The sequence below is a fragment of the Prinia subflava genome, chromosome 2, assembly GCF_021018805.1.
Source record: "Prinia subflava isolate CZ2003 ecotype Zambia chromosome 2, Cam_Psub_1.2, whole genome shotgun sequence".
Classification (NCBI taxonomy): domain Eukaryota; kingdom Metazoa; phylum Chordata; class Aves; order Passeriformes; family Cisticolidae; genus Prinia; species Prinia subflava.
In genome coordinates, this window is record NC_086248.1 from 11,137,293 (window position 1) to 11,150,979 (window position 13,687).

General features: G+C 40.8%; 1 protein-coding gene and 1 long non-coding RNA gene across 2 annotated transcripts in view; one reads left to right on the plus strand and one right to left on the minus strand.

Annotated features, from left to right (window-relative positions):
• Positions 1–13,687, minus strand: part of VSNL1 (visinin like 1) — an 87,538-nt gene that overhangs the window by 12,226 nt on the left and 61,625 nt on the right. The window lies entirely within an intron of this gene.
• Positions 3,229–6,122, plus strand: LOC134565169 (uncharacterized). Its single transcript, XR_010083794.1, has 2 exons — positions 3,229–3,428; positions 4,173–6,122. It is a non-coding gene; the product is annotated as an uncharacterized LOC134565169 (long non-coding RNA).

Below are 13,687 nucleotides of genomic sequence, written 5' to 3' on the forward strand. Positions count from 1 at the left end.
TCCTTCGTATCTCCTCTGTGAGCTGACTGCACATAATGCTCTCTAGAGGTGAGTTGTTTCTGGAGGCACAGTAACAACATACATTTTACACTTACTTGATGGACTCACATTTCATACCAGATGCAATTAAGGATAAAATATAATGAGTTTATTCTAGAATGGTGTTTAATTGTCAAACAAATGAAAAATATCAAAACCAAAGTCACAAGAAGATGAGAAATAAGAAAGCATTCTTGCAATTGTTTGCTATTACTACAGAGGTAATAGGTAGGCCTTTTCTCTAGCATGGAGGCTTTTCTGAATTTCCTCTGTTGCATTTTCTCAACAGACTCCTATCTTGGAGTCTTCTTGCTGATCAAAGGATTATAGAGGTCAAAGACTCTAAACATTTAATAACCCATTTGTAAGAGGCATTCAATGAACAACCACTCTCTTATGGCAGCTGTCTCTAGATTGCAACAAATTTCACAGAAACACCATGTGACATGTTATTTAAAAATATATGACAGGGCTGGCATTTTCAATTGCTTTAGAGTTCATGTTCTTACAAAAACAGGGCAACCTCTCCCTTCTTATAGCATGAGATCTTTATGAAGAGGTGGCAACATCTTCATAACTAAAGTTACCATCAAATTTCCTCATAAAGAAATCTCAAAATTCTTTGCTCAATGACATCCAAACACATAAAGGTGAAACATGCCCAGGAAATGAAAAAGGTTCTGAGGAAGTAACAAATACTGACTGAGCAGCAAACACAGGAGAATTGTGTCTAGAATTGTTAAAAAATAGAAGAGAAGAAACTTGAAATATGGACAGGACATGTCTAAAAAAACCTGAAACCAAAAGCGTACCAAGCTAAGGGGTGCCAATACTTTTTAGTGCTGTCAAAATACAGACAAGCTCATGTGCCAGGCTGGGGTTTAGGGTCCAACTAGAAACCACAACACTGGCATTTCTTGCTGCACCTGGGATGGAGCCCAGAGGATGCCTGGTCCAGCTGCCAGGGCAGACTTAGCAGCATCATCTGCTACGACCTTGGGAACAGATACTGCATGAGAAAGAAGGCAAAATCCTAAAACCCAGCTCCAGAGCTCTCCAATTCAACATTTTAAGCACTCACCCAGGAAGACACCACTAGCAGTTAGGAGCAGTATTTTAATTCTCTGAAATCTATGAATGTCAACCAGAGACTGCTTTCTGACATACCTCTGCTCTTTTCTTACACAAGTGTTGGCAAAAGCCTGCACCTCCAATAGCTCAGTCTCTCCTGTTGGAATGTCAGCAGACTGCCAGCTCTTTGGAAGCTCCCAGAGCTGAATGATATTTTCACAAAAGTCTGCCAGCTGGAGACTCCTTGTGTCAAGGTTTTGGCTCTCATCATTTGGGAAACAGTGAGTGTATACTCAAAGCAAGCACTGAAAAAGGTAGATTTTTCACAGCTGTCTGGATAATCCATGAAGAAAATGGTCTAAATTCAATCTAAATAAAGCCCTGCTGGCAGAGAGCGAAGGTCTGAAATTTAATCACTCCTACCTGCTGTCAGCATCAATGCTTTTTCCAGCCTTACCCTAAAAAATGTTTATATCTGGCTCCTCACATTCAGTGCATTTTGGACATCTTCTCAGCTGTGCGAAACTCCGGGTATCCAACTGGTGCCACAGGACCTACACATCTCATCTGGGAATATGCAATCTTTTTTTCTGGTAGCATTCTTCACTGAAAACATATTTTTGTGAGCTGATACACATCAATGGTTTGTCCCATTTAGCCCAACAAACTGAGTTCAATGCTCATTGTTCAATGGAGAGAGATGCTGCCTCTTAGAGGGATGATAAATCCCAAGGTGGGTTATAAAGCTCAACAGCAGACATGACCCAAATCCCATTCCAGGTGAGAACTTTGTGATTCCTTGGTGTTATGAAGATTTGCATGACTACAGGCTGAACACATGAATATCTCAGTGAAGAGTAAGATTTTAATTCTCAATTGAAACATAAAGTGCTATTTCCTCATTCTGTCTTAAACTGATGATGCATGTACCTATAGTCCTTCCAGATTTACCAGTGAACAAGACAGTCCTGTTGCACACTCAGGAACAGGCATAAATGTCTGCAATCTACAACTACCTAAGTGCTGATCTGAAGTTACAGGGAGAGAAAGGGATGGTGTGGTGCTGAAGCTTGAATGTGATGTGAATTTGAGGCCCCAGCATCATGTGTTTGAGACCTGTCACGAAGCTGAAATACAAGTGACGCTGTCACAGCAATACAATGACAGCACAGTTCAGCATGCTCCTGAAGTGACTAAAATCCAGGATGACTGCAGAGCCAAAGGGAAAAAAAAGCTGGTTTTTTGCCTACCCTGTGTACATAAATAGGAAAGATCTGGTTGTGTTGACCTATGAGCACACTGAGATGTCAGTCTAAAGCAACAACCAACCTGAGCTACAATTATGGAGTGGCAGAATATGTTGACTTTTCTGAAAATGTATTCTTGGCTGTTTCTCTTGCAGCAGAGCTGTGTTTTCACAAGAGGACAGTGTACATCTTCTAGTCACAGAAAACCAGTTTGTGCTTTTTCCCCTGACAGATATCAACATTCCCATTGCCTCAGGAGAGACAACAATCTGTAGATGTAGCCAGCTATACCAATTTGTAAGATGTGTACTTAATAACAGGTTTTCAAATTTAAAAAGAGCTTTTTTCACACCTACAGAACTCTGAGTGGTCCCAAAGTGCTTTGCTGGCATCAATCTAATCCCACAACCTACGCACATGGGTGGACACCAGAGAACCTGCAAAGCCAAGCAGCAAACAAATGAGCTCGTGGGATCATACATAAATAAGCCATCAGCCAGCCTTTATACCTGACCTATCATTTTATTTTTTGGATCCATCTGCTTGGGACTATCAGGTGAAAACAGCATGGAATTTGTTTTAAGTAGGCTTTATGAAAGCTCAAATTCCCAGATAAAGGATCATGCTGCATTTGCAGATTGAGTCCCCGGTGAGGCACAGCCTGTGTAACACGTACCAGGAGCACCAGGGTGGCTGCCCATGCACAGCAGTCAAACAGCACATGGACAATATGCCCAGGACTGCTGCCAGAAGTGCAGAGCTCATTGTTTCGGTGCAAATCAGTTATACAACACACAGGCATTAGTTATACAACACAGACATTGGGAGAAGCCACCTGTTATTCACACTGCGTGGTGTGGAGGCACATAACTCTCCCCAAGAAGATTACTGAGGAGTCCAAACACAACTGCAAGAAACAGCATTTCTTGAATTTGGATATTGGAAACAATGAGCACATCTGAATCATCTACAGTTCTCAAGCCATGAAAGCAAATAGCTTGCTACTGAGAGGGAAGGCAAATTTCTGGCTGCTCTGAAAAGCCCAGGAATTACAGTTTCCATGTAAAGCAGGTGAGATCTTGGTTTCCAAATACTTTGGATCATGAATCTGATCTTCTTCCAAATTCTCCCTGGAAAGGTTGAGTTTTGGTTTTAGGCACTAGTAACAAATGCCAAGGCCAACTGATGAGCTAAGATGAGGCTTTTATGTCTGTGTTATGTTTCTGAACAAGTCCTAGCCACTTACTTAGTAATTTACATTTGAATACTGTGCCTTTCATTGCTTTCCAGTGCACTGTTTAATGCCAGGTTTTCAGCTTTACTTGAAGATTGTCCCAAGGTGAGGGAGAGTATGAAGTGAGAAGGACCTTCCAGGAGCTCCCACAGTGGGGGCCAGTTTCATACTGTCTCAGCATCTGATGCTGCTCAACACTTCTGGGCTGCTAAAAGCTAGGCAGCATCCCAAGAAGCTGGGAACTGGCAGAGCTCTGGGGCCCTGCAAATAGTGACCATTTGCACTGGAAATATTTATGACACTGGATGGAAGGTTGCTCCATGTTCCTCAGCTTGCATTAAATCCTGTGGGCATGTCCTTCCCTGCGTGGGGAGAGGATGTAAGGGAGGCATTGCTGCACCTTCCAAAGCCCCTTTCACCATCATCTCTTTTCAGTTTAACTTGAAAACATAAAAGCAATTTAATCTTTCCTGCCTTCAACTTGAAGGTTTTGTTCTAAATATATTTTGACAGCAGAAATAAAGTCAAAGTTTTAATAGAACTAACTGAGCCACAAACTGAATTATGTATTTCCATTTCAGGAGACAATCTTGCTGCTAATAACATCACTCTCCTTCCAAAAGCATGCATGACAAAATCCAAAGCATTTCTCTGTTTCTTCACGGCGTCTGGCAGCAGCCATGCACCACAGAGAGCTGCCTCTTGCATGTGCATGTATCCTGGGCCTCACTGGCTTTGTCCAGAAGCTGGGGTGGAACCATCTCCATTGCTGAACCAGTCTGTCTGGAAAATTTGTGTTCTAGCGGATTGAAAGGCAGGCTGAACCCTGGCAACACCCCTGCTTTGGATCTCTGCCTAGAACCTTTATTTCTTCAGTGCTCTCTGGAAACATGCAGCAGCTGCAGGCTTTCTGTAGGACCCCCACACCAGCAATCTTCCCCCAGAATGGAAGCACGTGGCATGGCAAGTCTAAACCGTACTGACAGCCTGGAGCATCTTAATTTTTCAACACCGGATTCTTTATTTTGTTCCCATCTTACAGAAACAATAGCAGTCACCAAGCAGCTTATTAAACCAGGGTCAAATCCTGAATAGATGCTTTGCTCACAGCTTTGTTCTTAATTAGACAAACACCCTCTGAAGTCACCAGAAGTGCCAATCAAAGGCACATTTTATTTTGTGACCACAAGGAAAGGGATTGAAAGAATTTACATCAGCTGCTGAGCATATGCTCTAATGACCACCACTGGATTATTAGTAGTGACCTAGATGTAGAAAGCTTTGATCTTCTTACTCCTGGTTTATTATCCAGTTTCTAGATCTCTTAAGGTCAACCAGAATGAATAAAAATTAGGATGGGTAGAAATTGTGTGTGATCCAAGGAAGAGGACCATGAAATATCGATCCCAGACATTTCACTGACTAAAGCAGGCAGACACCAGTAAACATGATTAATAAGAGCAAGCCAGGAAACAGCATTACATTTCAAAGAAGTCTAGGGGTGAATAGCTTGAGGAAATGAGATACAAAGTCCTTCCCATGTAGGTCACCCGTTTTAATCCAACTCTGCTCATAGCAAACTCCAGTCATTCATATCTGATAGCTGTCTGGCAGCCACGTAGAATGAGATGGTGGTCTTTGTTTAATTGCTAGTGCTATCTGCAAAACATACAAAATCAACAGAATTGCAATGCTGCAAAAAGTCTAAGCAGGAAGGTCAAGGACTGACTGGGCTTTGACAGAGGATCTCTACCCCCTTACCAAAAAGCTTCATTTCCTATTAGTGTCAACCTGATATATTTCAAGGGTAATAAATCTTTGTGGGTGAACAGAGGATAAAGAGAGCAAAAAACAGTTCAAAGAGAGCTGTGGTACCTTTGCTGCCTTGAACTCAGACCAAGGGCCAGCTCCCCACTGGTGGTGCCATGAAGTGCCAGCACAACACCAGTCCCCACTGGCCCAGGGCTGCTCCCTGCTCCTTCAACAAGAGCAGCACAAAGCCAGGACCAGCAGATGCAAGGGCAGACACGTGGAGCCAGGGAAGGAAGGCAGAGAGCAGATCACAGCCTCAAAAAAGAGACTGAGATGGAGAAAGGTGCTCTGAACAAGCCTAGAGGATGACAGTGCACAAGATGACCTTAGCAGGGGTCTTTCCCCACATGGATCTGGCTTTCACATCCTGGTCCAGTAAGAATTTAAGATCTGCAGTGTTGGTCCCACTCTGTCTCTCAAGGGCATCACAGAGGGCACCAGGGCTGCAGAAACAGCCTGGCCACCTATCACTGACCCATCCTCAGCCCAGGGTCCCTCTCCAGAGTCACAGCAACTTGCCAGTTGAGAGGTACAGCGTGGGGAGAGGTTAAAGCTGGAATTCACGTGATTGGAATAAAGGACCCACCCATAAATGTGGAGTAAACAGAATTCCTTATTGCTGCCTTTTCAAAGCCTTTTCTTTACAGTAAGAGAAAGGTCTGGATTTCCAAAGCCCATGTGGAATACCTGACATTCACCTCAGGAAATGAGAGAAGAGACTATTTTACAGTTTGCAAGACAAATCCTCCCAATTGCATATCAGAACAGAAAGCTCTGATTTATATGTTTAACTTAAAAAAATATTATTTAAGGTTGCTGTTAGTTTTGTTTTTGTTTTTTTCTAAATAAAGGCCGGGTTTAAAAACTCAGTTTTGATTCATAAGAATAAATGGCGATTTTTTATTTTCTTTTTCTTTAATAACTGTGCCTTTGTTTTTGGACAAAATTTTTCTTATTTTATCTGTTCCAAACCCAGGTATTCTATCTCGGGTACTTATCAAGCCTTGCTCAACAGTGACTGAAGAGAAGCAGTCACCTCCAAGAGATTGTTTTTCCTACACTAGGAGGATGTTTGGAATAGGTAGGATGAATTCTCCTTTCAGGTGGTAGTTGCTGGAGGTGCCCAGTGTATACCTGGTTTGGACTCTAGCATTACAAAGTTAAGTAAGTTGAACATGATCTTCTGTAACTTGGAGTGACTCTTGAAGCATTTATGGACATTTTGCATGGATATTTTGGGTTCTGTCTTGACCAGTGTGCTCATGATGCTGTTATATAAAGCACAGTACTTTTATGTGTAATAGTCAGATTGTCAGAAGGTTGTTTGTGAAAATGACAAATCAAATATGTGTCTAAAAAGAATAGTATGGAGTTAAAAATTATGGGTTTAAATACTTCTTCTTCACAACTACCAGTGTTGTTTAAACTGCTCAGAATAAGAAACATGCCAAAAAGGGAGTCATGGGTTTTGTTTGGATTTTTTAGAAGTATTTTCTTTTTAAAACTCCTCCACTTGCTTTTGGAACTGTGTACATGACATTCAAGAGTCACATTTGCAAGTATTTTGCATTCAGCAATATCTTATAAATACCAGTTCTCTTTCATATCACATTTTTCATTCTATACTGGTCGTTCACGTGGCCTCTCCAGCTGTTATACAGGGACAGACTTCACAGCAGAACTTTTTTTCTTTGAATATTTTCACTAAGTAAACAAATAAATGATGCAGAAATGTATTGAAGCAGAACAGCCTCAGGTGAGAATTTTCCCTATTTCCAGGATAATTCTGCATAGTACTCTCCAAACACAGCTATCCATCAGGCTGGGAGGTAACCACCACTAGATGGTGGTGGTGGATGCCACACACAGCACACCTGGCACTTCTTGGTTGCCTTCCTCACAATAAACACTTGGGCACATCGTGGAAATCTCCACTGCTGTAAGTCAAACGTGATCCTGGATCCCACTCCAAGCAAGAACCAAGTGCTTTAACTTGCTACAGGCTGTTTTATCACTGTCAAAAGCTGCGTAATGGAAAGACTTAAAACTGTAGAAAAACATCATGCCCAGTGTGAGACAACTGAGCACTGCAGCAGATTGACAAAAACAAAAATGAGGAATTTAGGAGTTTCTCTAGATTTCATTTAAAATAACCACACTCTGCCCTGTCACGGTTCAGCTGCCTTTGTCAAATTTAGCTCCATCACTGGCAGTGGAAACCTTTTTGCTTTCTCTCTTATGGAATTTACATGTTCTGCTGCTCTTCCTTCAAGCAATGTAATTAAAAAGCCTGCTTAGCATAATTAATTTGCAAACAGGTTGGATGAAATGGGATTGTATCCCAAAGGCTTTTTCAACATTAAGTAGAACTACTTCTTCAAGTACATTTTAATCTAGAGTCTCCTGTACACAAACTTTTTGCATTTAGCATTTTAAAAGCTCTTCATTTGAAAAGGTGGTACAATTGGCAGCCCAGTTGTGACTTGTCTGCTGATATGGACCTAGATGACACAGCTCATTCTGCAAACCAGGGCCCCAGAGCATCCCTGAGCAGAGGGAGGCTGTGCAGTCCAGAGCTCCTCCATGTTGAAGAGGTTTTTACTGAAAACAACTGATCTTCCTCAAAAATCCTCTCTCCAACCTGATCTGAAACAGCAACATGGCATTTTAGATGTCAATGGCAATACTAAAATCAGTCCTGCACAGCCAACCAGAGGAGCACTAAGGGAACAGGGAGGGAGGAAAGGCTTCCCTCGGGGAGCAGCTGGGACCTCGCTGCTGTGCCACCGCTCGGATCGTGGCTGTCGCTCCCCGCCGAGAGCTGCTCTGTGCCTGCACCAACACTTGGCATTATTCCTCCCTCATCTGTAGGCTTTATTTTAGATTGGGGTTTTTGGGTTGTTTTGGGGTTTTTGTTTGTTTTGGTTTTTTGTTTGTGTTGTTGTTGTTGTTGTTTTGTTTTGTTTTTAACTGAGAACCTGTCCCCTTCACTCTACAACAGAGAGATTTCAGCTCCCCCCATGACAAATTCATTTCCAAAGAGTGGTAATAAATCAATCATTTATGGCATTAACAGCTTAACTCGAGAGACTTTTAATTCCAATACAATCACCAGTAGCTGGTAACAGCAGGTAAATGGAAAGCCCTACCCCCCAAACCTCATTTAAAGCTTATCATCCCAGATTAGAAACAAAGACGATTATTTCAGTGATCTAACCTGAGAAAAGATCATTTGGGTAGTTTTACAAAGAGAGAAGTACACTTCTGACAGTAATGGACAAGTGATGCAGTAAACAGTCCAGTCTCCTTCATCACAATCTTTCAACCACTTGAATGTACATGGAGACTAACAGAGTTGGTCTGTCAGTGCAAAGAATAAAGATTATTCTCTGCTAATAAAAACCAATGTGTTGCAGTGAAGCACCCATTAAACTCAGCTGTCACACAACAAAAGTCACTTAGCAAGCTCAAGGTTTCTAGTGATTATTGCTATTACCTGCCAATATTATTTCTATTTATGCCCCAGTTATACTGCTTTTATAAGCAGCTATTTTCTAATACAAGCTGTACAGTTCATCAAGTAGTGATGCTGCTCAAGATGTCACCAGTGTAGAATACGGGGAGAGAAGTCACTGGACTCATTCATTTGTTGCTTCATGACTGGAAGCAATGAACATGCATGATGCTGTCTGAGGCACTGAACTGGTCATTCCTCAGAAATCAGACATGAATCCCAAATAAATGTCAATCTAACAATGCTTCTAAAACATGCAGGCATTTGAGCAAAACCAGTTATATTAAAAGAGCTATTGCCTTTATTAATGAAGACCTCTTCTTCACATAAATCACTGTATCACATCACCAGAGAGTTACAGGATATATCACAATTAGAGAGCCATGAAAACAGTCTGCAGGGCATACCTGAAGGCATGAATTAGAAATTTATAATAGACATGGAGGTTTATCAAGATATATGTAAGACTACTAATCACAACCTTCTATGGTTTAAGCAATAAATTTAAAATCATAATGATAAGCGAAAAAAAAATGTAATACATTTTATCTTGTTTTAAATTATTAATAGAATGGGAGAGAAACAAGTACTTGATTGCTTCCATAGGCTTCATAATCTTAATTGGTTAATATCAAATAGTTTATTGAAATCGTTAATAATTTAGTTTCATTATTAAGTACGATATTGAACAAGCTATTAAACTTGCTAACAGGGAACAGATAACCTCTTGAGCATCAGACTCAGAGAAACTCATCATTGCATCTTACAACTGAGTGCCCATGTGAATCATCTGATCACACATCAGAAGGTTGCAAGCATGCACACAGCTCCCTCACTTCATCTTTATTTTCTTAAGAAAGGAGACAGCTAATATTGCCCAGACAGATACAATAGAGCAACTCTAGGCCCAGCCAGTGACCTTGGCCAGCAGCTCTGACACAGCCCAGCCCAGCACTGCTGCCTTTGCTCAGCATAGCAGAGAAGAGGTTGAGGGAGACTGAAAAAAACACATTAATACCAAGTGTCAAGGGGACCTTAATGGGAGCTTAGAAAACTACATTGAAAGAATACTTTCCAGTGGTGATAAGATTGCATCTCAACCCCCAGCATAGTTCAAGAAATTACTTAATGTGCTCTGGAGGAGACAGAAACACTGCTTTTGTAGAAAGGTTTGATTTTGGTTTGGTGCCCTGCTCCAGGAAGGGCTCTCCATCCTGGGAATCAAAAATTGAGAGACACAGCCACCTTCAGCATGGGTCATGGCATGCCATGCCTCCTGGGAGCACTGCTAGATATAAACCCTCCTCCTGGACACTTTTCATTGGACAATTAGCTCTCCCCTGAAGATACTGGCTCAAGTGACAGCTGATCCTCCCATTGAGCAGGCACCTAGAAACACATCTTGTGTGAAGAAAAAAGGAAAAATATATTTCCTCTTGAATCTGTCCAGTTAGGTTAATTGTACATTTTTTGCTTCTTTAACATCTCTGTTATGCTGGTGCACCCAGGATCTCCTGTGGAAGTGCTATTTGCACAAATTCTCCCTAAAAGTGCTCTTCATCTATACAGGCTATTCATGCTCCTTTTCCAAAATTAGCCCACTACAGCAATTCACAGCTCTTGTTCTGGAAGTGCTTAATTTCTTTGAGACAGACTGTCAGCACCTGGATTTCACTTCTGAATCCTGAGTTTAACAGAGGGATGCTTAATTCATAGACCTTATCTTGTCACCCATCCTGAGTCCCTTTCTCATAGCAAAGGCAGACAAAGAATGATCTTCTCTCATGCCAGCACAGAGAAACAGAGATCAAACCCAAGCACACGTACTGTAGCAAACTGGACTCTGATTTGTCAGAAATAATGCAGAATAGCCACTGCTCACCTAATTTATTGATTGCACACAGTGTGTTGAGCCCTCTGCTAGCAGTGGAGGGAAAATAACAACTACATGTTCTTGGTTGCACCTGGTGGAGTGACAGCTCACTGACATCAGTGAGCATTCCTGCCAGAAAGATTCCTTTATATGCAAGAGGAAGACATCTTTTAAAGACTAAGCCAATGAGAGGAAGACATCCTTAATGAGTGAAAAAACTGCCTCACAAGACCAGACAATCATTTATTTCTTCTTCATTTAGTGATGGTTAGTTCTTCAGAGGAATTCAAGACTGTTTTGGAAGTTGAAACTACGTCAGCTTTTGGACTCTTTCCTCCAATTCCTCTGTTACCAGAACTGACTGACTTCTCCTTGTAGTTGTAGATGGCTCCCATTTTACCTGTGAACTATTTTAGCAAGAGGTTGCTCCTATTTTCTCTGTAGGTGAAACAGCATTGCCAGATTCACAGCACTGTTCCTCACTCCTTCAACACACAAGAGCAATTTGCAAGGACACTTCTGGGAGGCAGCTTGAAGAGGATAGGAATAAAGACTACCTTCTTTTTCTGGATCTGCCCTGTGGTCCCAGCTTCAAAAGGTGCTGGTTTAGGAGTGACAACATAATCCCTGTGCTCTGAGGAGTCCCAGCTGGGGTCCTGGTGAGCACAGCTGCCAGCACAACCATTGGCAAACACAACTTCCCACCAACAGAGCAGGTGCAATAGAGGCTCTGCTCTCATCCAGAATCAGGGAGATTAACAGATTCATCTCTTGGGTAGTTACCCCAAGGACACAGTTCCTCCATTCCAGCAGTACTACTGGAAAGAATGACTAGTTGTTGCCTTGACTGATGTCATCCAGATGTGTTTTTTATGGAACCACAGAATCGTTCAGGTTGGGAGAAACCCTTAAGATCATCAAGTCCAACTATTAACCTGACTCTGCCAGACCATGACTAAATCAACTCTCTAAGCACCACATCTATATGAACTTTTTTGGCTCTTTTGTTTTTGCTTTTTTTTACTTACAAGTATTTTATTTGTGACCCATGATCTTATTTCAATTTGTATTTCAACTTCTCCCTGGGTACATTAGCTCAAATTCGTTAAGTTAAAACATGTGAGTGCAGGTGAGAACATTCATTGAAAGTGGTAGCATGAGGAATAATGAAAATATTTAGAGGTTTATTTTTTTCCCACTGGTTTTTCTCCACTGGTGCTGATGACACAATTTATTCCAAGCACTTCAGGCTGGCACCTCCAGGTACTGCCATTCAAGAAGTAATATGATCCTCCTTTATGAATCATAATACACAGGAGAAAAGAAAAAGGTAGCCATGCTCTGTGAGACAGCAATTACTGCTTCGAGAACAGCAGTAAGAGTTTCAAATGAGATAGCAATTGCTTCCCCTTAAAGCTTTAAACATATAGTTAGAAAAAAAAATTAAGGCTAAGAAGACATTGACCTTCAAAACAACATTAACATAATATATTAAAAAAATACAAAGTACTGTGAAGCACAGAAATACAGAAAATACAGGTAAATACCCTGTATAGATGTTAAAATGAGTAGTTGAAAGTTTGGGGTTATCTGAGGTGTACTTGTTTCTCAACATTCCTCTGCACTCAGTAGAGGCATCCTTGTTCTTGGTGATTCTAGGGAGAATTTTTATCTCTTTTCAATGACTTTTCTGTAAAAAAAATCTAGGAGACACCTATTTCAATCTGGCGAAGGGCTTTGCTATATTCTTTGGAAAATCAAGGAAATGGTACCGATCAGATTGTCTCTACACAGATGTCCACCTGCCCCATCAGACACCTCTGAGAGGTAAGGAAAGAACACACAGTGTAGACTCTCACCCAGCAGACTCTAAATACATAAATAGCAGTGGATACATTTAAGACTTCATACTAGTGATGCTGACAGGGGAAATATAGCTCAATTGGACAGAGTTGCCTGAGTGCTGAGGAAAAAAATTGTTCAGTCAGACTGAACCATTGATTTAATCTGAATTTTTGTATGTCACTTTTTCCATGTCATTTGCCTTTTTTTTAATTACATTGTGGTTTTATTACAAAAAGATAAACTAATCCTATTTTTTTGAATTATGTTAAAAATCCAGTTGTTCTATTCTTACTGTGCACAGCTATAAATGTGTACTTTTTTATTTCTGCATAGAATTTTGTTTCAATGTTTTTCACAGTCTAAATATTTTGCCCAAATGTTACAACAGTTTTGTTTCCTCATTTCAATAGTTTTTTTAGTAAAGCAGTGTGTACCAAAATACAAGCAATACATGTGAAAATGCTTTGTCTCTTACAACAGTATTCTTAAGGGATTACATGGATATACATTGGTTTCTAGACAACCAAGGGAACTAAAGAATAAGGAATTTACTGCATAAACTGCCTGGCTAGAATGACCTTTTATAATGTTATTTTTCTAATCAAACTTTGTCTTAAAGTGCAGGAAAGTGTAACCATTTTGTAGGAAACGTCCTTTAAATGCTTTAGTAAAGACAGTTAAATATGTTACTTGGCATACAGTGTTATTCTAGAGGAGGGAATGCCTTAAGGATTTATAAAATGCCTTCAAAACTATGGGGAACATAGGGAAATATATGAACAAATTTTAGAGAAGAATAAAGAACTTCTGCTTCTGTTGAACATAATGAAAATCTGTCGCTTTCACTGTCCAGTTTGAACTTGCTCATTGAGAACTTTCTCTGTCGTACAAAATTTGTCTTCCTGCTGTTAACACTGGTTCAGAATTCATTTGCCTGTCCTCAGTCGAAGTGCAGGTACCTCTTTCCTGGTACCTCTTTCTTCACTGTACCAAGGCACTGATGCAGACTGGGTTTCACTTCAAGCAGTGGCTGTTGCCTGTTACCAATTACA